The following is a 25,581-nucleotide window of genomic DNA, read 5'->3' on the forward strand; positions in this document are numbered from 1 at the left end:
TTGCTAATGGTTTGTCAATTTTGTTTTTTTTTTTCAAAAAACCAGCTTTTAGCTTTGTTGATTTTTGCTATGGTCTCTTTAGTTTCTTTTGCATTTATTTCTGCCCTAATTTTAAAGATTTCTTTCCTTCTGCTAACCCTGGGGTTCTTCATTTCTTCCTTCTCTAATTGCTTTAGGTGTAGAGTTAGGTTATATATTTGGCTTTTTTCTTGTTTCTTGATGTAAGCCTGTAATGCTATGAACCTTCCTCTTAGCACTGCTTTTACAGTGTCCCATAGGTTTTGGGTTGTTGTGCTTTCATTTTCATTCGTTTCTATACATATTTTGATTTCTTTTTTGATTTCTTCTATGATTTGTTGGTTATTCAGAAGCGTGTTATTTAGCCTCCATATGTTTGAATTTTTAACAATTTTTTTCCTGTAATTGAGATCTAATCTTACTGCACTGTGGTCAGAAAAGATGACTGGAATGATTTCAATTTTTTTGAATTTTCCAAGACCAGATTTTTGGCCCAGGATGTGATCTATTCTGGAGAAGGTTCCGTGTGCGCTTGAGAAAAAGGTGAAGTTGATTGTTTTGGGGTGAAATGTCCTATAGATATCAACTAGGTCTAGCTGGTCCATTGTATCATTTAAGGTTTGTGTTTCCTTATTGATTTTCTGTTTAGTTGATCTATCCATAGTTTTGAGTGGGGTATTAAAGTCTCCCACTATTATTGTGTTACTATTAATTTCCTCTTTCATACTTGTTAGCGTTTGCCGTACATATTGCGGTGCTCCTATGTTGGGTGCATATATATTTATAATTGTTATATCTTCTTCTTGGATTGATCCTTTGATCATTATGTAGTGTCCTTCTTTGTCTCTTTTCACATCCTTTATTTGAAAGTCTATTTTATCTGATATGAGTATTGCGACTCCTGCTTTCTTTTGGTCTCCGTTTGCGTGAAATATTTTTTTCCAGCCCTTCACTTTTAGTCTGTATGTGTCTCTGGTTTTGAGGTGGGTCTCTTGTAGACAGCATATATAGGGGTCTTGTTTTTGTATCCATTCAGCCAATCTTTGTCTTTTGGTTGGGGCATTCAACCCATTTACATTTAAGGTAATTATTGATAGGTGTGGACCCATTGCCATTTACTTTGTTGTTTTGGGTTCACGTTTATTCAACCTTTCTGCATTTCCTGTCTAGAGAAGATCCTTTAGCATTTGTTGAAGAGCTGGTTTGGTGGTGCTGAATTCTCTCAGCTTTTGCTTGTCTGTAAAGCTTTTGAATTCTCCTTCGTATCTGAATGAGATCCTTGCTGGGTACAGTAATCTAGGTTGTAAAAATATGGAACGCTTCACGAATTTGCGTGTCATCCTTGCGCAGGGGCCATGCTAATCTTCTCTGTATCGTTCCAATTTTAGTATATGTGCTGCCGAAGCGAGCACCAGGGTGTCAACTTTTGAGTAGGGCCTGAGGAGGAGTTCCTGAGGGCACACAGAAAAGTCTGTTAGGTTGGGGTGTCCCCACTTTGGAGAGATTCCCCAGAAGCAGACCCAGAGAGGAGAATTCCTGTGCAAGAGACTTCCCAAGAAAGAAGTCATCATAGAGCGGGGCCAGCAGGACAGGGAAAGGAAGGGGAAGCAAGAGTGTAGCTTCCACCATGTCTCAGGGAGGGGCGTTGCAGCCTGATTCTGCCTTGCACGCTTTGGGGGTGATCCTGCAGTGGGTTTGCTGGGGAGTCTGTTGTGCTCAGGTCAGAGATGGGCTGAGGACTGCAGGGGGCAGGTGACAGATGCCCAGGAACTTCTGGTCTCCCTAGTGTCCCAGGACCAGCTCACCCTCCTACCCCTAGGCACACACACTCAGGGAGGGTTGATTGCCATTTGTGATGATTCTAGGCTAGTTTGCAGAATGTCCCTCAATGTATTTGTCTGGCTGTTTTCTCATGATCACATTTAAGCTCAATGTATTTTTAAAATATTTATTTATTTAGCTGTGTTGGGTCTTAGTTGTGGCATGTGGGATTTTCCTTATGGTACACTGACTCCCTTGTCTGGTTCGTCGGCTCAGAAGTTCTGGCACACAGGTTTAGCTGCCCCACTGCATGTGGGGTCTTAGTTCCCCCACCAGGGATTGAACCTGCATCCCCTGTATTGTAAGGCAGACTCTCAACCACTGGACCACCAGGGAAGTTATGGGTTCAATATTTTTAGGAGGAATGTTTCACAGATGATGTCATGTTGCTCTTAGGGCAGCATATAAAGAGTTGTGACAAAATCCCACAGACTTGGTGGATTACATTAATAATAGCATTAGTTATTAATATTTCTCATAGTTCTGGAGGCTGGGAAGTCAAAGGTCAAGGTGTGGACACACTTGGTGTCTGGTGAGAGCTCTCTTCCTAGTTCATCAACGTCTGTCTTCTCCCTACAACCTCACATGGCAAAATGGAGCAGGGAGCTCTCCAGAGCCTCTTGTTTAGTTGTTAGGTCATGTCTGACTGTTTTGTGACCCCATGGATTCTAGCCTGCCAGGCTCCTCTGTCCGTGGGATTTCCCAGACAAAAATACTGGAGTGGGTTGCTATGCCCTTCTCCAGGGAATCTTCCCAACCCAGGGATCGAACTTGCATCTCCTGTATCTCCTGCATTGCAGGTGGATTCTTTACCATTGAGCCACCAGAGAAGCCTGGAGCCTTTTCTTAAAAGTGCACTAATCCTATTCATGAGAAGCATGAAGTGAAAGTTGCTCAGTCATGTTTGACTCTTTGTGACCTCATGGACTATGCAGTCCATGGAATTTTCCAGGCCAGAATTCTGGAGTGGGTAGCCTTTCCCTTCTCCAGGGGATCTTCTCAATCCAGGGATTGAACCCAGGTCTCCCACATTGCAGGTGGATTCTTTACCAGCTGAGTCACAAGGGAAGCCCAAGAATACTGGAGTGGGTAGCCTATTCCTTCTCCAGCAGATCTTCCCAACCCAGGAATTGAACCAGGGTCTCCAGCTTTGCAGGCAGATTCTTTACCAATTGAGCTATCAGGGAAGCTCCTATTCATGAGGACTCCACCCAAATTACCCTAATTACCTCCCAAAGGCCCCACTTCCAAGCACCATCACATTGGGATTAGGCTTCAATGGAGGGATGCACATTCAGTTTATAGCACACATTATGGCAATGAGCCCCATTGTTAGTGCCATTAAGCTGAATCATTCAGGCAACTGTGGAAACATACTGTGCAACTTGGCTTAGGACCGGACACGAGGATGAGGGTCCATAGACTCAAGGCCTGGAGAGACTTTGCTAACAACCAGGTGGCTGATAGGCCTGTTTGAGATCCCCTAACTTAGAACAGCATTTCCCTTCTGAGGCTTTAAAGGCTGGGTTGGTTTGAGACTCTTTTTTCAGAGCCCTGCAGCCACTCTAACTGCAGCCCAGAGCCTGGGGTGGTGGGAATAGGAGGCAATGACAGCCCGCTGTAGTTTGCTACTGAAAAAGCTCGGGACATACCTTGTGGTCCAGAGGTTAAGACTGCACTCCTATTGCAAGGGTCTTGGGTTTGACCCCTGGTCAGGGAACTAAGATCCCACATGCAGCTTGGCCAAAACAAACAAAAGATGTTAGACTGGACAGGGGCAGCTGACATGGGTGAGGGGGGCTGAGCCTGGCTCTTCCTTCCCCACTTTTAAGGGTCACAGAATTCTGGCACAGAATTTTCTGGACTCTGGGACAACTGAGATTTGGAATTACTGTCTAAGAAAACTCTACTGGGAGCTAGGTCCAGGCTCACATTGGAGTATGGAGGTAAATGCTGTGTGTCAAGTGCCAAGGCCACATCCCAGGTCCTCTGGCCAGGTGAGAACACGATCCCCATCCACCCCATGCCACCTGTCCCTGGAGTCCAAGGAGTTTCTTTGGAAGGCAGTAACAAACAGAGAAGAAAACATCACCTTGGGGAAGCATTCCTGACTGAGGAAGCAGTGCCATCTTGACTTGCCAGTGAGCTGAGACAGGGAGAGCAGGTGGGGTATTTTGCTCTCTTCTGGGCTCCCCTGGTGGCTCAGAAGATAAAGAATCTGCCTGCCATGTGGGAGACCCAGGTTCGATCCCTGGGTTAGGAAGATCCCCTGGAGAAGGAAATGGCAACCCACTCCAGCATTCTTGCCTGGAGAATCCCATGGACCAAGGAGCCTGGTAGGTTATAGTCCATGGGGTCACCAAGAGTCAGACATGACTAAGTGACTAACACTTTCGTTTACGCCCCATCCAAGGGCATCCCACAACCAAAGATTTACTAATTGGGCCAATATGAAAAGAAAGATCTTGGAAAAAGGACTTCTGGAGCTCTGTGGATGCACTCTCTAGTGAAACTGGTAAAATTTTTTTAAAAAATCATTTAAAGTCTCTAGAAATGGCCCCAAAGACATACAGCAAATGAACACATATTTTAACATTTTTATTTCTTTATTTTTGACTGCACTGGGTCTTCATTGCTGCAAGCAGGCTTTCTCTAGTTGCAGTGAGCAGAGGCTACTCTTTAGTTGCAGTGGATGGGCTTCTCATTGCAGTGGCTTCTCTAGAGTGTGTAGGCTTCACTATTTGCGGCTCTTGGGCTCCAGAGCACAGGCTCAGTGGTTGCGACACAAGAATTTAGTAACCCCAAGGCCTGTGGGATCTTCCAGGGCCAGGGATAGAACCCATGTCGCCTGCATTGGCAGGCAGATTCTTAACCACTGGACCACTAGGGAAGTCCTTGAGCAAATATTTATTCATGACAACATATTAAAATTCAATATTTTTAAAAAATCAGTATGAATAATTCTAAGGTATTTGAACCCAGATGTGCTCCCTGCCTTCAGCTTTCCAACTTGGCAGGATGGAGACTCTCCTCCAGACTGCTTCAGCCAAGAACTCAGGGCTCCCACCACTTCCTCAGCTCCCAGTTGGAGAACTGTCTTCCTGAAAGGGGCAGTGTGTGGTCAGGCCACTCAAAGCGTCTGTTCTCCTGCTCTCTGTACATTCCTGCTTGACCAGTGTTTACTTCACATATATCCTACTCACAGGACTGAACTTACACATAATTACCCCAGGCACCAGATAATGATTATTCTTATCAAAGAAGCGTTGAGGGGCATGTTCCTCTGCTGGTTTCCCTGGTAACACATGAACCAACCTGATGGCCATTTCCCTGATAACTGGCAATCTCCACTTCCCCCTGGGAGCAAAGACTGCTGCCATGTCCTGCCTGCTGTCCACCGTACACACTGGTGTGTCATTGCAGGACCTTGCTTCAGATGTGTAAACTCCTCCATCTATTTAACCATTGATGTCTCTGTCACTGATCTGGGCTCTTTAGGTTTGAAGCTGGCAAGGACAGGCCTTTCAGGCCTGCATGGTGCAGCACAACAGGCAGGACATCAGCATTTCTCATCTGGCCCCCACTTACCTGTTCCAGGTAAGTGGCTGGCTGGTGGAGGCTGCCATTTTTCACCCAGCTGCCACTCATGAGGAGGACGCTCTACCTTGAGCATGGTGCCACTGAGAATACTGGGACCCCAGCTGCCCTGTCCCAGCTCATAAGGCAGTGATTTCACACCAAAAGAAAGAAGACAAGATCTGAGACTACTGCCCCGATTTCCCACCCACCCTCACCCCACCCATCTACCACATGTCAGACTCCTAAATGGGAGTATCACCCAGAGAGAAGAGGGTCTCTTCTGTCTTTACTCCCAGATCCAGAACTGTGACTGAGATTTTTGCCTGAGAAGGGAAATAAGCCATAAAACAAATAGTTCCTAATCTCTTCTCAAGGAACCAATTTTATTAGGAACAGAGTACAGAGAACTTGAGGCCTAAGAGCACCATCAGAAACAGTGGAGGTTGTGGTGAAAGGCAGGTAAGAAGATTAGTGGCCTCACTAGGCATATAGGTTAAATTGGAGGCCAGCTGGTTTTTCCAAAAGTCTGGGGGAGAGAAGCAGCTGAAAGGAGCTTCTTGTTGTTTTGTCACTAAGTCATGTCTTACTCTTTGCAACCCCATGGACTGCAGCACACCAGGCTTCCCTGTCCTTCGCCATCTCCAAGAGTTTGCTCAAACTCATGTCCATTGAGTCTGTGATGCCATCCAACGAGCCTGAGATCAAATCTTAAAAACTGACTTTGCGAACTATCCCTTCTTAGAAGCCAATTTTATTGGTTTAGTCTAACAAGCAGTTTATGCTCTCAGGACATTGTTGAAAACAATGGAGAAATCAGATGATAGTGGAGCTTAACTGCTGGGTGTGGTCAGGAAAAGAGATAGTCAAAAAGAGCCCTACCAAAACTACCTTCATCCCTGGGGGACTGCAAGAATACCCCAAGGCTGCATACCCAAGGAACAGCATCAGAAGCTAACCAGTGGGGATGGATGGGATGTTCTTGTTTAGTTGCTCAGACTCTTTTTGAGACCCCAGGGACTGTAACCCACCAAGGCTCCTCTGTCCATAGGATTTCCCAGGCAAGAATCCTAGAGTGGGTTGCCATTTCCTTCTCTGGGGTCAAACCTGAGTCTCCTGCATTGCAGAGAGATTCTTTACCGCTGAGCCACCTGGGAAGCCCATGGGCAGGATGCTGCTAAGTCTCTTCAGTTGTGTCCGACTCTGTGCGGCCCCATAGACAGCAGCCCACGAGGCTCCCCCGTCCCTGGGATTCTCCAGGCAAGAACACTGGAGTGGGTTTCCATTTCCTTCTCCAATGCATGAAAGTGAAAAGTGAAAGTGAAGTCGCTCAGTTGTGTCCGACTCTTCGCGACCCCATGGACTGCAGTCTACCAGGCTCCTCTGTCCATGAGATTTTCCAGGCAAGAGTACTGGAGTGAATTGCCATTGCCTTCTTGGATGGGCAGGACACACTACATCAAATAATCCAACTAGTCACTAAACACAAAGTTGCAAATAAATAACAATCCTTAGAGTGGGGAGGTTGCTACAATATATATCTAAAATATCCAGTTTCTTAAAAACATTCTCAGGTGTTGCAAATGACCAAGAATCTGCTTGCCAATGCAAGAGACACAAGAGACACAAGTTTGATTTCTCTGTTGGGAAGATCTCCTGGAGGAGGAAATGGCAACCCACTTCAGGATTCTTGCCTGGAAAATTCAATGGACGGAGGAGCCTGACGGGCTACAGTCCATGGGGTCGCAAAGAGTCAGACATGACTGAGCTTGCAGCAAAACAACAATAACAACAACGACAACAACAACAAAAGGAAAGTATGACTCATACTCTGGGAAAAAAAGCAAGCAAGAGAAACTACCTATGAATGAATGTCACATTTTACAAAGATTTCAAAATAGCTATTATAAGTATGTTCAATAAACTAAAATAAGGTATGATTAAAGAAGTAAGGGAAAATGTTATTACAGTGTCGCATCAAATTGACAGAATCCATAAAGAGATGCAAATTGTGAAAAGAAGCAAATGGAAATTCTGGAGTTTTAAACTACAATAAATGAAATAAATGACAGCTTAGCTAGAGGGACTCAGCAGAATATTTGAACTGACAGAAGAAAGAATTAAAGAACTTAAAACTGTATCAAGTAAAAAAAAAAAACCTATATCAGTAGAGATAATGCAGTCAGAAGAACAGCAAGGAAAAAAAGAATGAGGAAAATGAACAGAGCCTTTGAGAAATATTGGACATTATTAAGTACCAAAGTACATGTAATGGAAGTAACAGAAGTAGAAGAGAGAAAGGAATAGAAAATATATTTGAGGAAATAATGGCTGAAAAAATCTCTCATATTTATTGAAAAACAATAATTTACACATCCAGGAAGCTAAATGAATCCCAAGTACGATAAACATAAAAGGCTCTACAAGCACATCATAATAAAAATGCTGAAAGCCAAAGACAAGGCAAAAATCTTGAAAGCATCAAGAGAAAAATGATGCATCACCTAAAAGGGAACTAAATAAATAGCTTACTTCTCAGCAGAAACAACAGGACTAGAAGGCAGGGGGGTCACACAAAGATCACATATACAAAGATCAAAAAATAAGCTGTCAACTAAGGACCTTGTACCCAGCAAAGCCATCTTTTTATTCCCAGATAAACAAAACATTTAGAGAATTTGTCACTAGTAGACCTGCTTTACTAAATACTAAAGGAAGTTCTTCAGGCTGAAAGCAAGTGACCATAGAATTTGAATCCATAAGGTGGGCATTAAGAGTGGGAGGAAAGAACACCAGTGAAGGTAAGTGATTTATAAAGATGATATAAATGCGTGTAGTTTCTTCTTTTCAACTGATTTAAAAAACAATACATATATATGTATATATATAAATAATATGAATATAATGTATTGTTTGGTCTATAGCATAGAAATACATTTGCCAGTAAAAGCACAAAGGAGTTAGGTGGGAGCAAAACTGCACTGAGCTAAGGAAATGACTCAGATGGTAACTGGAATCCATAAGAACAAATAAAAAGAACCAGAAATGACAAGCAAAAGATTAATATAATGGAAGGTATTAATATATACTTGTTCTTTCTTCTCTGTATAACACATCAAAGTATATAAAGTAAACATTATAGCTGTATTATAACAATTATAGATGCAATATGTATAACAATACCACAAAAAAGGGGAAAAGGGAAGAGCTATATAGGAGTAATTATTCTACATCTGATTGGAATTAAGTTAATATAAATTTGAAGCTGTCTCTAATAAGTTAAGATGTATATGATAAGCCAAATTAGGAAACACCTAGAAAAATGTAGTGAAAAATCATTATAGTAATCAAAATGCCACATTAGTAAATATTTGCTTAATACAAAAGAAAGCAGGAAATGAGGAATAGAGGAACAGAAAACAGGAAAGTAAATGGTAAATGTATATCCAACTATATCAGTAAAAATATTAAATGTGAATGGATGAAAAAATCCATTGAAAAGACAGAGATTATCAGACTTGAATTTAAAAAGCCAATTAAGATCTTAACTATATGTTCTTTAGAAAAAAATATGTTAAATTCAAAGATACAATAGATTGAAAGTAGAAGAATGAAAAAATAGCATGCAAGCAACAATCATAAGAAAGCTGGAGTAGCTACACTACTACTAGACAAATGGATTTTAAGTAAAAAAAAAAAGTTACTAGAGATTTTAAAAGTCACTTAATAATGCTAAAAGAGTTCATCAGGAAGACAAAGCAGTTGTAAACATATAGGCACCAAAATATAAGAGGCAAAAACTGACCGAACTGAAGGGAGAAACAGACAATTAAACAATAGAGCTGGAGACTTCAATACTTCCTTACAATTATACATAGAACAATTAAACAGAAAATCGAGAAGAAAAAGAAAACAGAACCTGAAGAACAATGAAAACCTAAGAGGCATTAATGTAACATTCCACCCAACAACACAAGAATATACATATTTCTCAAGAGCAGATGAGACATTCTCCAGCACAGACATTATACTAGGCCATAAAATAAATTAAAAATGATAGTGAAGAAGGAATTCATAGGGCCTGGACTCCATCTCAGGCCTTTCTGTGCTCATTGTGCTCGGCCACCTCTCCAGTGGACTCTGAACTCTCTGCTTAGTGCCTGTGGGAACGACAATGGAAGGGGAACCTTGAAGATCATACCCAGGTTACTCATCACCTAAGAGAAAACAGACACTAATCACCCCTGCCTCCGGACACTATGCATCAGAATGTAAGCACAGGCTTATCGGTTATTAACTATTTGGAATGTAACTGCAGGCTTATTGATTATTGACTGTTTGAACACATAACACGTGAATGATGGGGTTATTGTAGTTGTATTTACCCTTCCTTTGTTTATGTAAGTCTCAAGGGAATTGGGGTAGTGGGTTTGGACACGTACACATCGTACACATGGGGTATAAAAGATTTTCACAAATGCTGGTCGGGGTCCTTGGCTAAGAGGAGACTCTGCCTTGGGCCCACCGGTGTAATAAACTGCACTCCACTATCTGCATTGTCCTTCTGAGTGAGTTTGCTTCCCAGAAAGTGTGGCTATAACAATAGAAATAATATAAACCCAAATTATATTCTCCCACCACAGTGGAATGACATTAGAAATCAAAAACAGAAATTTGGGAAACTCATAAATATGGTGAAATTAAAGAACATATTCCTAAATAACCAATGGGTCAAAGAAGTCAAGAGGGAAATTAGATGATACTTTGAGAAGAATAAAAATGAAGACACAACATTTCAGGATTTATAAAATACAGCCAAAGTAGTACTTGGAGGAAAATTTATAGTTGTAAATATCTATATAAAGAAAGAAAAAAGACCTCAAATCATAACCTCATCTTCCATCTCAACACACTGGAGAGACTTCCCTGTAATAGTTCAAATGTACTGCTTTCACTGCTGTGGGCCCGGGTTTGAACCCTGGTCAGGGAATTAAGATCCCACAAGCTGTGGAGTGAAGCAAAAAAAAAAAAAAAAGGACATTGGAAAAGGAAGATCAAACTAAACCTAAACAAAGCAGAAGGAAGGCAATATTGAAGATCAGAACAGAATTTAATGAAATAGAAAATGAAAGGTCGGGTATGTTGAGGCGTGCCCTGGAAAAAGTGCCGCAGACAAGTTCCGGAGGCTGGCTAAACTTCCAGGGACCGACCCCCCCCCCCCTCCCCTGCAGCCTGGTCCGATCAGGAACCAACACAGAGCCCTTGGACACCCACCGCCGCTGTAGCCCGCGCTTTCTTCCTTATATAGAAGGACCTGGCCTGGGCGCCGGCCCTGGCTATAAAACCTCTCCCCACCTCTCATACCTCGCAGACTCCCTTTGTCTCCTCGCTCACCCGCCCCTCCCCGAGAGATCTGCCCGAGAGCGACCGCCCAATACAGGCCTTCACCACCGGTCCTTAGAGGTGGCTCTTTCTTCCCGCGGCGTTTTCTAACAGAAAACAGACAAACAACATAGAAAATTAAAAGTTGTTTCTCTGAAAGTTCAACAAAGTTCTGACAAATATTTAGTAAATCTTAGATTTACAGAGAAAAAAAAGAGAAAAGACTTAAGTTGCTAGAAATCAAAGTTAAAGAGGGGGACGTTGTTACTTACCACACAGAAATAAAAAGGATTATAAAAGAATATTATGAATAATTGAGGGTTTCCCTGGTGACTCAGATGGTAAAGAATCTGTCTGCAATGCAGGAGACCTGGGTTCAATTCGTGAGTCAAAAAGATCCCCTGGAGAAGGAAATGGTAACCCACTCCCGTATTCTTGCCTGGAGAATCCATGGACAGAGGAGCCTGGTGGCCAATCCATGGGGTCACAAAGAATTGGACATGACTGAGTGACTATCATGAACAATTGTATGCCAACAAATTAGATGACTTAGATAAAATGAACAAGTTCCTAGAAAGATACAAACTACCAAAACTGACTTAAGAAAACATCCTGAATAGGCCTATAACAAGTGAAGAGGTTGAATTCGTAATAAAAAAAACTGCACACAAAGAAAAGTCATCTCTGCTGATTCATCTCTGCTGAATTCTAACAAGCATTTTAAAAAGAAGTGGTACCAGTTTCTCACAAGCTCTTCTAATAAACAGAAGGCGAGAGTACACTTCCCAAATCATTCTATGAAGCCAGTAATAACCAGACACCAAAACCAGATGAAGACATCACAAGAAAAAAAAAAAAAAAAAAACAACAACAACTATAGACCAATACCTCTAAGGAACATGGACACAACAGAATATTACCAAACAGAACTGTTAGGTAGGTAGAATAGGGAAAAGGAGTCCAAAATGGCGGTGGCTAAAAGACCTGGAAGGGAAAGCCCGCGAAAATAGAACAAAGGAAAGTCCGAGGACTGGAGTGAGAACCTCAGGTAAAACAAACAACCCTCCTGCCTAAGCCCAATTTACATAAGACAGGCCCAGGGAGAGAGAAACATATAAAAAGAGGAGCCAAAGCTCTCTTCTCCCTTTTTCTCTCTCTCCCCCGCGTGATGGGGCGATCTTCTCTTCGTGTCTTTGGATCGACGTGCCCTCATGCCTCGAAGATGGATTTTCCTGCTATTATCTAAATAAATAGAGCTGTAACACTTGAGCTGTAACACTTATTTATTTAAGAGCTATAACACGGTCCGTTCGAGACCTGAGAGCTACATAAAACGGTCCGTCCTCCGAGAACTGTGACCCGCCAAGGGGCTTTAATGTCCGACACGCCAAATTTTTATTCTGACGAGACAAAGAGCCAAGGAACATACACTCGCGTGACATCTATGGTGCCGTGACTCGGATAAAATGTGGCTGAAACAACCTCCACAGAAGAGGCCAAGAGCAGCAGGAGCCCAACTCGGCGAAGCTCCCGCGGTAGAAGCGGAACGCGAAGAAAACTCAGCGCAGGGGAAGGCCGTCGTGCTGGAAACCGGGGCAGCGAAAAACAAACTCAGCAGAAGGCCCACGCGGCTCAGCCTCAGATTCCAGCAGACCTCTGGTTGAGGTAGGAGGTCCTCGCTCCTATGGCTGGAAGGACATGCCTAACAATTACAATCTCTCGTTTCTCGTTTCCTTGAACCCCCCCCCCCCCCCACGAACAGGCAGGTGGCAGTGGGCGCCAGAGGGACTCTGGAGAGGCTATTCTTCAGTATGTCCCAAAGGCATCATCTGCTTAGCCCCAGTAGCGGTTACCCAAGCTGGTGGGGGTTCTTCTGTCCCTACTCCTCTCTGTTCCAAGAATCAGATCAATAAAAACTGTGAGTACCGGTCAGATAGCTAGCATATTTTCCAGTAGGCTATGAAGGGGATTCCTTGGCACGTTTTTCACACTGCTTTTTCTTCCTGTCCTTCAGCTCTTTCTCCCGGGACGCGAGCCCGACCAAAACCCAGGATGCCCGGCTCAGGCTCTGAGGTCTTATTGCAAAAATTCAGTGAGAGACAAAGCGATAAGCGGGAGGTGGATTTGCTAGGATTCAGAGAGAAGCGCCCATTCTACAGGGTACCGGTCAAGGAATGTAGCTTAAGTTTTGCGAGCGGGGCGAATTCATATGCTAATGAGTGGGAGGATCATCCCAGCCATTGGCTTACAGATTGGGGATTAAAGTTTGCTCGATTGGACCCAATTGACTTTAATCGGTTTACGCTATGCTCTGGTGCTATGTCATTCTTCCAAAGGTTGTGCTCTGCCCCCATTTCTTCCTGTTTCATGCTCCTTTCCTCAGCCCCATCCGGGCCCACAATGTTGCCTCTACAATCTACTAGAGGGATAACCAGAAAATAGCTGGCCTTGGGAGGGAAGAACTGTATAATATCTAACCTCTTAGTCCTACCTAGCATTGGTCACACCGGAGATCTTGGGGACGCCCAAACTCCAGCCCGCGGGTCCCAGGAGGTCATCACGCCTTGACCTGCCTAGGGATCTGGTCCTTGAAAGGTTGTCACGCCTCAGCCTTTCGGGGATCCGCTAGTCCCAAGGGTCCCAGGAGGCCATCACGCCTCGACTTGCCCGGGGATTTGATCTGTAGGAGGCTGTCACGCCTCAGCCTGCCTGGAGATCTGCATCCTGACCCGGGGACGCCTGGCTCTCAGGTTGCCACAGTACTGGGTAAGATAAGTTTCAAAAAGCCTATTAGTTTTTTTCTTTTCCTATTCCTCCCTAATGTGACTGTTTTTCAGATGAGAAATAACCAATCCACTTCCCAGCAGAGGCCCTTGAGATGCATCCTTGACAACTGGAAGCTGTTTGATCCTCTAACTCTGAGGAAGAGTCGTTTAAATTTTTTTGTGCCACTATGTGGCCACGGTATCCACTGGGGGACGAGGAACACTGGCCCGAGGATGGGACTTTAAATTACAATACCATCCTGCAATTAGAATGATTCTGCAAAAGACAAGGGAAATGGACAGAGATCACCTATGTCCAAATTTTCTTCAGACTGAGAGATATGAAGGAACTCTGTCTTAAGTATGGGATTGTTCCACGCCCTAAAAGTGAGCCCACTAGGCAAATGGTGTTAGGCACAGGCAACCAAGAGAAGACACCCCCCTGTTAAGGCTCACCTCCCATAGCTCCCGAGTTGCCTGGTGCTTCTTCCTTGTATCCAAGTGTGCCCCCATATCCGGGAGCACCCCCTCCACAAGAGCCAGCTCGAGTATGTCCCTTAGTTGAAACTGGAGAATTTGGACCAACCCGAGTCCATAAACCCTTCTCCCTCTTAGAACTAAGACAGATCAAACAAGACCTGGGAAGCTATACAGATGACCCAGGCAAATACATAGATATGTTCCAACATATTACTTTGGCCTTTGACTTGACATGGAAGGATATCATGGTCATATTTAGTCAAACTTTATCTGACCCTGAACATACTAGGGTCTTAAAGGAAGCCCGGAGGTATGCATCAGGGCTTCATATGTCAAGCGATAGATACCCAGTAGGGGAAACTGCAGTCCCCTCCTCTGATCCTAACTGGAATTATAATGACCCGGAGCACATCTGGGAAAGAGATCATTTTCTAATCTGTATAAAGGCAGGACTGAAAGCAGCCCAGCAAAAAATAATCGGCTATGCCTGGGTCTCAGCAATAACTCAGGAGTCCAATGAAAACCCCATTGCCTTTCTAGAAAGGCTAAAAGAGGCCCTCCAAAAGTTTACCAGTTTGGACTTAGACTCTTATGAAGGACAGGTGATTTTAAAAGACAAATTCCTATCCCAATGTGCATCAAATATCAGAATTAAGTTACAACAGCTACAGCAGCAGGACTCTGCTGCCTCTCTAGATGAGATGATCCAGACAGCCACCAATACCTTTTATAACAGAACAGGAGAAGGAGGCCAAGGCCCAGGAGAGGGAGAGAAGGAAAGAGACAAGGCATGCCCAGATGCTGGCCGCCCTCCAGGGCAGCCCTATGGCACACCCCGAGCCCTTGAAGGACAAGGGAAGAGGCAAATGCCTAATCTGTAGACAGGTGGGGCATTGGGCCAAAGAGTGTCCTAACCGCGACAAGTCTCCTAGAACAGCTTGCCACAAATGCCATCAACTGGGACATTGGGCGGCACTCTGCCCTGGGGACCCAAGAGGTGCAAGATCAAGTGCCAAACCTTCCCTCACGATGGTTCAAGAGGACTGAAGCTCCCGCTCCCGCCAGCCCACCTGTCACAGATAACCATCACGGGGCTGGAGTCAAGGGTGCAACTGGATGTGGCAGGTAGGTCCGAGAATTTCTTGGTTGACACAGGGGCTACCTACTCTGTCTTGATCTCCTACTCCGGAGCCTTCTCCTCCCAAACCTGTACCATTTTGGGTGCTACAGGAAAAGCAACTACTAAAAGATTAATCCAAGCACTTCTTTGTTGCTGGGATGGACAGATATTTTCCCACCAGTTCCTGGTGGTCCCTAAGTGTCCTGCTCCCTTAATGGGAAGAGACATACTCACTAAACTGGGGAGCACCCTTGTGATGGGAAGCTTTTCAGCCCCTAGGGCCCTACAGCTTCTGGTTACTACTGAGGAACCCATTACACCTCCAATAGAGAGAGAGAGCAAAGACTACCCATAGTAGTCTTAGACAAAATTAACCCCCAGGTGTGGGACCAGGGGATTCCTGGACGAGCCCGCCAAGCTGAACCAGTCATTATTGTCCTCTGAGATCCCACTCGGGTTCCTAACCGGAAACAATATCCTCTCAAAAGAGAGGCTCGGGAGGGACTACAGCCTTTAATAAATAAATTCCTTGCTTGTGGGCTATTGGTCCCCACCAGTTCGCCATGTAACACCCCAATCCTCTCAGTAAAGAAAAGGGATGGAACCTGGTGAATGGTTCAAGATCTCCGGATCATAAATGAAGCTGTAGTCCCCCTCCATCCCACAGTACCCAATCCCTATGTAATCTTGGGAGAAATCTCACCCAGTGCCAAGTGGTTTACAGTCTTGGATCTCAAAGATGCATTTTTTTGCATACCACTGGCTAAAGAATCCCAATATCTTTTTGCCTTTGAGTGGGAAGCCCCAGGAGAAAAACACCAACAGATGACTTGGACAGTATTACCTCAGGGGTTCAGAGATAGCCCCCACTTGTTTGGACAGGCCCTTAGCCGGGATCTCCTAGATCTGGACCTGGGACCTAACGGGAAAATATTACAATATGTAGATGACCTACTAATCTGCTCTCCAGATGAAAAAAGTGCCCAACAACATGCAATTCAGGTTCTAAGCTTTTTGGCAGAAAGGGGATATAAAGCCTCCCATGCTAAGGCACAAATTGTCGAGACAAAGGTCTTTTACCTGGGAGTTCAGATTACACATGGGTCCAGGAGGCTGTCCACTGATCGGGTACAAGGAATCCTCCAGTTGCCCTCCCCCACGACTCTAAAACAATTGCGAGCTTTCCTGGGGCTAACTGCGTATTGTAGAATCTGGATACCCAACTATGGTCTAATTGCCCAGCCCTTATATCAAAGCTTAAAGGGACGAGATGATTCAATCCCACTAATGTGGGGAACTCCTCAAAAGGAGGCAGAGGCTACACTAAAACAGGCCTTAACTCAGGCACCTTCCTTGAGGTTGCCAGATCCAAAAAAAACCATTCCAACTTTATGTCCATGAAAGAGGGAATAGCCTTGGGAGTGTTAACTCAAAGGTTGGGATCTGAGTCCCAGCCTGTAGCTTACTTATCCAAGAGACTTGATCCAACTGCCCAAGACTGGCCCCCCTGCCTTCAAAATCTTGCAGCTTTTGCAATCATGATAGAAGATGCTTTAAAACTCTCCTTTGGGGGCAAATTATTTATACCAGCCACCAAATAAAACAACTCCTAAATGGGAGAGGCCACTTATGGATGTCTGACCAAAGAATCCTCAGATATCAAGTAATATTGATGGAAAATCCAGGCCTCACTATATCCCCTTGTGAGGTTCTTAACCCAGTCACCCTTCTGCCTACCCCCGAGGGCTCTCTCCCCTTTCACTCCTGTCTAGAAACCTTGGACCACTGGACAAAACCCCGAGAGGGATTGTCAGAAGATCCTCTGATCAATCCTGAAGAAATCTGGTACACTGGTACACTGGTACACTGGTACACTGGGAGCTTTGTCTTGGATGGAAAAAGAAGAGCCGGATATGCAGTAGTCTCCGATTTTGAGATCATAGAGGCTAAGCTTCTGCCGCCAGGTACTTCAGCCCAATTAGCTGAGCTCATACCCTGACTCGAGCTTTAGAGCTGGGAAAAGGAAAAAATAACCATTTATACTGACTCCAAGTATGCCTTTCTGGTGCTACACGCACATGCAGCTATTTGGAAAGAAAGGGGCCATTTGACCACCCGGGGGTCCCCAATCAAATATGGTGATCAAATCCTTAGACTCTTAGAGGCAGTCCATCTGCCCACTGAGGTTTCAGTCTCCCACTGTAAAGGACACCAAAAAGGGAGCACAGAAGTGGCACGAGGGAACCAAGCAGCCGATCAGGCAGCTAAGAGAGCAGCATTACAGAACCGTGACCTAACAGGGGTTGCCACCTTAGTTCCACAGACTAACTTGCCAGAAACTCCTTCATATACTGAAGGTGAAACTCTTGAAGCTAAGAGTGAGGGCTTTCAAGAAGATCATATGGGGTGGTTCCAAAAGGAGGGGCTCCTTTTTCTGCCTGGGAACCTCCAATGGAAGTTGTTTAACTCCTTACATGCCACCACTCATTTAGGAGAAAAGGCCCTCCAAAGATTACTAGAAAGGTCTTTCAGAGGAACAGGCTTCCAAAAAACTATAAGACAAGTGGTCTCCTCTTGTCCCACTTGCCAATTAAACAACCCCCAAGGAGCTCGAAGACCCCAGCTGGCCCAGCCTGTCCAGCGACATGGGGCTTATCCAGGAGAGGACTAGCAGATGGACTTCACCCAGATGCCAGTTTCTCAAGAGTATAAATACCTATTAGTCATGATAGATACATTCACAGGATGGATTGAAGGCTTTCCCACCTGGACTGAGAAGGCTGAGGAAATAGTAAAAAAAACTGCTTCATGAAATCATTCCAAGGTTTGGTCTGCCCAGGTCATTACAAAGTGACAGTGGGACATTTACTTCTAAGATCACCCAAGAAATCTCTAAAGCATTGGGCATTACTTATTATCTCCATTGTACCTGGAGGCCTCAGTCTTCAGGAAAAGTAGAAAGAGCCAACCAATTCTTAAAATCAGTGATAAAAAAGATAACCCAGGAGACTTCCCTGGGATGGAAGGAGGATTTACCAATAGCTCTCCTCTGTACCCGTATTGCCCCTAAGGAACAGGTTGGTTTTAGTCCTTACAAGATGCTATATGGGAGACCTTTTATTTATGTTAATGACCTCTTCCTAGATCCAGAGGTTCAGACCCTCCAGTCTTATACCATGGCCGTTGGGCAATTCCAACAGGATATACGATTGTGGGGTATGAACCAGGACCCAAAAGACTCTAAGGAGTCACCACTATATGCTCCAGGGACTCAAGTCCTAATTAAAGTCTGGAAAGATGGGTCCCCAAAGGCTCAACTCCAGCCCACATGGAAGGGCCCCTACCCTGTAATACTTTCTACTCCCACAGCGGTCAAGGTGCCAGGACATGACTCCTGGATTCACTACTCACGAGTCAAGCCTTGAAAGAAAACAGAAGAGGACACTCAATACCACTGTGAGCCCCTGGGAGATCTCAGATACCTATTCAGAACTACAAATGAGTGCCCTTCTAATAAACAATCCCAAAATCTGGTCTCTGGGGATAAGATTTCTCAAGACAGCTCTAAAGAGCCAACACAACTTGGCAGAGATTGTACTCCAAAACAGACAGGAGACAGATCTTCTGATCTCTGAACAAGGAGGGACTTGAGCCATCCTGGCGATGTGAATTTAATTGACTAATGCCCCTACTAGTCCTTGTTATGCTATACTGATGCGGCTAATGATTGTTCCATGTACTGTCAATTGTCAAACCTGTCTTGTCTCTGCCCAGGTCAAGCTATGACATGCAGCACCAGTTCAACAAAGATATAAAACTACAGCCAACCACAGAAAACACCAGTCACCCTTAGATGGACACCGCTATAAGGACTCTGAGGCCTGAGACTAGCAAGAGGGGGAGGCCCAATGCCCCTCGCTGTCCCAGTTCAGCAGGAAGTAGCCAGAGAGACCTCGACGCCCCTATTCCCAAAGAATTGAGCCTCCCATCTCTTGAGGGGGGAATGTTAGGTAGGTAGAATAGGGAAAAGGAGTCCAAAATGGCGGTGGCTAAAAGACCTGGAAGGGAAAGCCCGTGAAAATAGAACAAAGGAAGGTCTGGAGTGAGAACCTCAGGTAAAACAAACAACGCTCCTGCCTAAGCCCAAGTTACATAAGACAGGTCCAGGGACAGAGAAACATATAAAAAGAGGAGCCAAAGCCCTCTCCTTTTTTCTCTCTCTCCCCCGCGTGATGGGGCGATCTTCTCTTCGTGTCTTTGGATCGACGTGCCCTCATGCCTCGAAGATGGATTTTCCTGCTATTATCTAAATAAATAGAGCTGTAACACTTATTTATTTAAGAGCTATAACACGGTCCATTCGAGACCTGAGAGCTATAACACGGTCTGTCCTCCAAGAGCTGTGACCCGCCAAGGGGCTTTAATGTCCATCACTCCAAGTTTTTGTTGTGATGAGACAAAGAGCCGAGGAACATACACTCGTGTGACATACAGATGACATGTAGATAATTGTATGTAGAAAAAAATGTATGTAGAAAATTCTAAGGTATCCACTTAAGAAACTATTAGCACTAAATCAAATAGCATGGTTGCAGGACATAAGATCAATATTAAAAAATCAATTATATTTCTATATTCTTACAGTGAACAATTTAAAAATGAAATTAAGAAAATAATTCCACTTAAAAAGAATAAACCAGGTGTAAGTTTAGCGAAAGAAGTGTAAAATTTGGGAGGAATGGATATCCTGTCTTTTTTTCAGTCTTGAAAAGATGCCTCTGTCTTTAGAAGGCATGGAATAGGTGAGCAGAGACTTGGCTCAGATGACTAATGACTGGACAGGATCCAAGCATACTTGTTTCTTAGACCAGAGTAAGGTTCTCAAACCACTATATAACTTTGTGGATGTGGGAGCTTGGCCAGGACTCATGTTAGATTCTTCTGCTATGCTGGATATAGAATTTAAGGTGAGTTATAGAAAGTAAAGAAACTCTGGGACTTACCTGGTAGTCCAGGTAAAAGTAACAGATCCTGGCTTCCACTGCAGAGCTAAATTCAATCCCTAGTTGGAGAACAAAGATCCCACATACCCTGGGGCATGACACCTCCCCTCCCCTCAAAGCAAAGAAGTTTCAATTTCTTACAGACCTGAGATTCACACCTACTTGCTTGCAGAAAGCATTTTCTCCAGGAGCATAAGGACCAAGTGGCTTCCCAGATGGCTCAGTGGTAAAGAATCTGCCTACCAATGCAGGAGACATGGGTTTGATCCCTGGGTCAGGAAGATCCCCTGGAGTAAGAAATGGCAACCCACTCCAGTATTTTTCCCATGGACAGATGAGCCTGGCAGACTACAGTCTATTCGGTCACAAAAGAGTCAGATAGAACTTAGCTGATGTTCACTACATCAGCACAAAATCCTAGGTGAAATCTCACCATTTGACTACATGTGTAGTTCTGGCATTTCTTCAGTGGCTGCATTCTGACAAGCCGCTCCCAAGCCCAGTGATGGTGTCTGATAAGTCCATGCCCTCCACTGATGCACAGCAAACTCTCCATGGTCAAGAAGGCATTCTTTTCAGGAGGGGTAATTTGTTTCCCTTATTGTTCTTTTTTTAATCTTTTGAATAGTGCAGGCACATGTGAAATCTATTAAGAGAAGCCTGAGGGACAGCTGTAGCCAGAGCTGAAATCTTGCCAGCTTGTGATGAGAGTTTTTGTGGAAGCTTTCAACCTCCCAGCAACTTCTTGATAACTATTATGAAAACCATCAGGAAAATGTAGAAGTTAAGAAAAGAAGAAATAGATGAAACTATTAGGATAAAGTTATCTTTTTTTAAGGAGATAGAGAAATAAAATGAAAAGGAAAGGGAAAGAATTGTGATTTAAATTCATGAAATAAATTCAAAACAAAGGCAGAAATTTAATAATTGATCTGGTAAAAACAATGGTACAGTTTAAATACAAAATTATTTTTAAGGGAATTTAAAATAATGTAAAATATGAAAATAAATACCAATAAAAAAGTACCAAGTAATCTTTAAATAAATCCTAAAGCTAAAATATTGTGTTCAGGTACAAAGGAGAAATGAGCTTGAGAATAAAAATTTTAAAATAAATCAAAACAAGGAATTTAAAATGTAAAGAACTAAAAAATTGAAAAACAGATTGAAACAAGTAAAACCAGAAGATCAAAAACGTTGAAGATAATATAGTTACTGTTAAAGTATAGTAGTGAAATTGAAAGTGTCAGTCACTCAGTCATTTCAGACTCCTTGCGACCCCATGGACTGTAGCTCACGAGGCTCCTCTGTCCATGGAATTCTCCAGGTAAGAATACTGGAGTAGGTAGCCATTTGCTTCTCCAGGGAATCTTCTCAACCCAAGGATCGAACCCAGGTCTGCATTGCAGGCAGATTCTTTACTGTCTGAGCCACTAGAAAGTTTGAAGACAAAAGGAGAAGGCAGTGGCAGAGGATGAGATGGTTAGATAGCATCACTGACTCAATGAACATGAACTTGATTCAATTCTGGGAGATAGTGTGCAGGGAAGTCTGTCATGCTGCAGTCCATGAGGTCACAAGGAGCTGGACACGACTTAGTGACTGAACAACAACAAAATATTATGACAAAGTATAGCAGGGGAAAAATAATAATAATAATAATAATAAAAGATTAAAGAGAGAAAAACAGCAACAAAAAGTTTAAAAATCAAAGACAAAGTTATAGAAGTTATAATTTTTTTAATTACATAAAAAAAAAAGTTTTAAAAGGAAACATCTTAAAGCAACACAAATATGAAAAGATTAAAAAGATACAATTAGAAAATTGTTAAAGACTGGAGAGGTGAAGAAATAAAATAATACCATTTAAAATAAGTCAGTGTTGGAGAAGACTCTTGCAAGTCCCCTGAACTGCAAGGAGATCCAACCAATCCATCCTAAAGGAAATCAGTACTGGGTGTTCATTGGAAGGACTGATGCTGAAGCTGAAACTCCAATACTTTGGCCACCTCATGTGAAGAGTTGACACAATGGAAAAGACCCTGATGATGGGAGGGATTGGGGCAGGAGGAGAAGGGGATGACAGAGGATGAAATAGCTGGATGGCATCACCAATTCGATGGACAGAAGTCTGAGTAAGCTCCGGGAGTTGATGATGGACAGGGAAGCCTGGGGTGCTGCAGTCCACAGGATTGCAAAAAGTCAGACACAACTGAGCGACTGAATTGATGATGAAAATAAGTCAGAGCTATATATACACTACTAATTTATAAAGTAGCTAACTAGTAAGAACCTACTGTATTGCACAGGGAACTCTACTGAATACTCTATAATGAAATATATGGGAAAAGAACTTTAAAAAGTTCTTTTTAAACTTTACAAAGTGGTTATATGTATATTTATAACAGATTCACTTTGCTGTACATCTGAAACTAACCCAACAACTCTATTGGAGTAAATCAACTCTATGCCAATAAAATTTTAAAAATAAGTCAGAGCAATATAAATCAGGATTAAAAAGAACAAAGTACAGAGTTAAAAATATTTCAGACTAAATTCTTAAAAAAGAAAGATATACTTATGAAAAATAATCAGAGGTGAGTATTTAAGAAGGGATTTAGGACTGAAGTGGGACTCCCTGGGGGCTCAGACAGTACAGAGTCTGCCTGTAGTGAGGGAGACCCAGGTTCAATCCCTGGGTCAGTAAGATCCCCTGGAGAAGGGAATGACTACCAATTCCAGTATTCTTGCCTGGAGAATCCATGGATAGAGGAGCCTGGCAGGCTGCAGTCCATGGGGTTGCAAAGAGTCAGACATGGCTGAGAAACTTCAGTTTCTTTCTTAGGCCTGAAGCAGCCTGCAAAGAGGTATCTGAAGTGGGAGGGGCATAGAGCAAGAGAGCAGGACCCCTGTGTTCTGGCTATGGTCCCCAGTGGGAGCCCCTTGCAGGGTGCTCTTTGGGAGAAAGCATACTGTGATTGTAGGCAGCTGGCAGCCAAATCCGTCAAGCCAACTGTGCTGCCAGGAGGCCCCTCTCAGCCCCCTGCATGCTCTGTCACAGCTGCAGCAGTCAATAATGGTCCACAGCAGAGTCAGGCACCTTTTCACACTCAGGGTCACAAATTGTATAAGACAGATGAAGATTATCCCCTGGAATAGGAAATGGCAACCTGCTTCATTATTCTCGCCTGGGGAATTCCATGGACAGGAGAGCCTGGTGAACTACAGTCCATGGGATTGCAAAGAACTGAACACACTGAGCAACTGAGCATGCATTCACAAAGACACACCAAGACACACCAATTCACCCTTCTTAGCTACATGCTCTTAGGCAAGTTTTCTAATCTTTCAGAGCCTCCAGTTGCCTGTAAGAAAAGTGATAATAATATATCTACCTTATAGGTCTATCTTGAAGATTCTATGAGATAAAGCTTACATATTATGTAATCAACAATTAACAAAGGCTACCTTTTGTTAGGGGCTTCCCTGGTAGCTCAGATGGTAAAGCATCTGCCTACAATGCGGGAGACATGGTTTCGATCCCTGTGTCAGGAAGATCCCCTGGAGAAGGAAATGGCAACCCACTCCAATATTCTTGTCTAGAAAATCCCATGGACTGAGGATCCTGGTAGGCTACAGTCCATGGGGTTACAATAACCCTTTGTTATTAACTCATTAGAAGAAAAAAGTTAATTTTCATCACAGTTATATGGGGGGGGGGGAAGCATTTTTTAAATATTAGGATTTTCTTTTTTTTTTTTTTATTTACTTTAATTGGAGGCTAATTACTTTACAATATTGTGGTGGTTTTTTGCCATACATTCACATGAATCAGCCTTGGGTGTACTTATGTTCCCCATCATGACCCTCCCTCCTGCCTCCCTCCCCATCCCATCCCTCAGGGTCATCCCAGTGCACCAGCCCTGAGCACCCTGTCTCATGCATCGAACCTGGACTGGCGATCTATTTCACATATAATGATATACATGTTTCAATGCTATTCTCTCAAATCATCCCACCCTCGCCTTCTCCCAGAGCCCAACAGTCTGTTCTTTACATCTGTGTCTCTTTTGCTGTCTCACATATAGGGTTATAATTACCATCTTTCTAAATTCCATATATATGCATTAATATACTGTATTGGTGTTTTTCTTTCTGACTTACTTCGCTCTGTATAATAGGCTCTGGTTTCATCCACCTCATTAGAACAGATTCAAATGCATTCTTTTTAATAGCTGAGTAATATATCATTGTGTATATGTACCACAGCTTTCTTACCCATTCATCTGCTGATGGATATCTAAGTTGCTTCCATGTCCTGGCTATTGTAAACAGTGCTGTGATGAACATTGGGGTACATGTGTCTCTTTCAATTCTGGTTTCCTCAGTGTGTATGCCCAGCAGTGGGATTGCTGGGTCGTATGGCAGTTCTATTTCCAGTTTTTTAAGGAATCACCACAATGTTCTCCATAGTGGCTGTACCAGTTTGCATTCCCACGAACAGTATAAGAGGGTTCCTTTTTCTCTGCACCCTTTCCAGTGTTTATTGTTTGTAGACTTTTTGATAGCAACCATTCTGACCAGCATGAGATGGTACCTCACTGTGGTTTTGATTTGCATTTCTTTAATAATGAGTGATTTTGAGCATCTTTTCATGTGTTTGTTAGCCATTGTATGTCTTCTATGGGGAAATGTCTGTTTAGTTCTTTGACCCATTTTTTTGATTGGGTTGCTTATTTTTCTGGGATTGAGCTGCAGAAGTTGCTTGTATATTTTTGAGATTAATTCTTTGTCAGTTGCTTCATTTGCTATTATTTTCCCCATCTGAAGGCTGTCTTTTCACCTTGCTTATAGTTTCCTTCATTGTGTGAGTGCTCAGTAATTGCTGTTCTCAGGCTTAGTTGCCCCTTGGCATGTGGGATCTTCCCAGAGCAGGAATAAAACCCATGTCCCCTGCATTGCAGATGGATTCTCAATCACTGGACCACCAGGGAAGTCCCTACCCTTAATATTATTAAATGTAGCTTTATCTTTGTCTCAAAAGGAGACATTGATTTTGCAATTCCATTTGGAATTCACCTTGAGTCTTATTTTGAAGCCTGGGACTCGGACTTCCACTTACCTACCAGACTCACTTTTCCTGTCTGCTTTCACTAGGACTTCTTCTTCTTCTTCTTTTTTTACACTATTGTGAGAAGTATTTTGTTTACGCCTGCAGTCATCCCCTTGACATAGCTATTAGCTAAGTAGGCACTCTCCCCTCCAATAAAGACAAACAAAACAAAACAAACCGTCTGAGCATGGTTTATCCTGGGCTTGTAGTGAGATATTTTAAAATAGATTTCAAGCTCCCAGTAAGTTACTGATCTTTGAAATTCTACCTGTCTTTGTAAAGAAGACATGTAAATCAGTAGCA

The 25,581-nt window shown here is 43.4% G+C and overlaps 1 non-coding gene across 1 annotated transcript; it reads right to left on the reverse strand.

Annotated features, from left to right (window-relative positions):
* Nucleotides 1-1,323: 1,323 nt before the first annotated feature.
* Nucleotides 1,324-1,430, reverse strand: LOC136165581 (U6 spliceosomal RNA). Its single transcript, XR_010662590.1, has one exon. It is a non-coding gene; the product is annotated as a U6 spliceosomal RNA (small nuclear RNA).
* Nucleotides 1,431-25,581: the final 24,151 nt, after the last annotated feature.

Source organism: Muntiacus reevesi, chromosome 3, assembly GCF_963930625.1.
Source record: "Muntiacus reevesi chromosome 3, mMunRee1.1, whole genome shotgun sequence".
NCBI classification, from domain to species: Eukaryota; Metazoa; Chordata; class Mammalia; order Artiodactyla; family Cervidae; genus Muntiacus; species Muntiacus reevesi.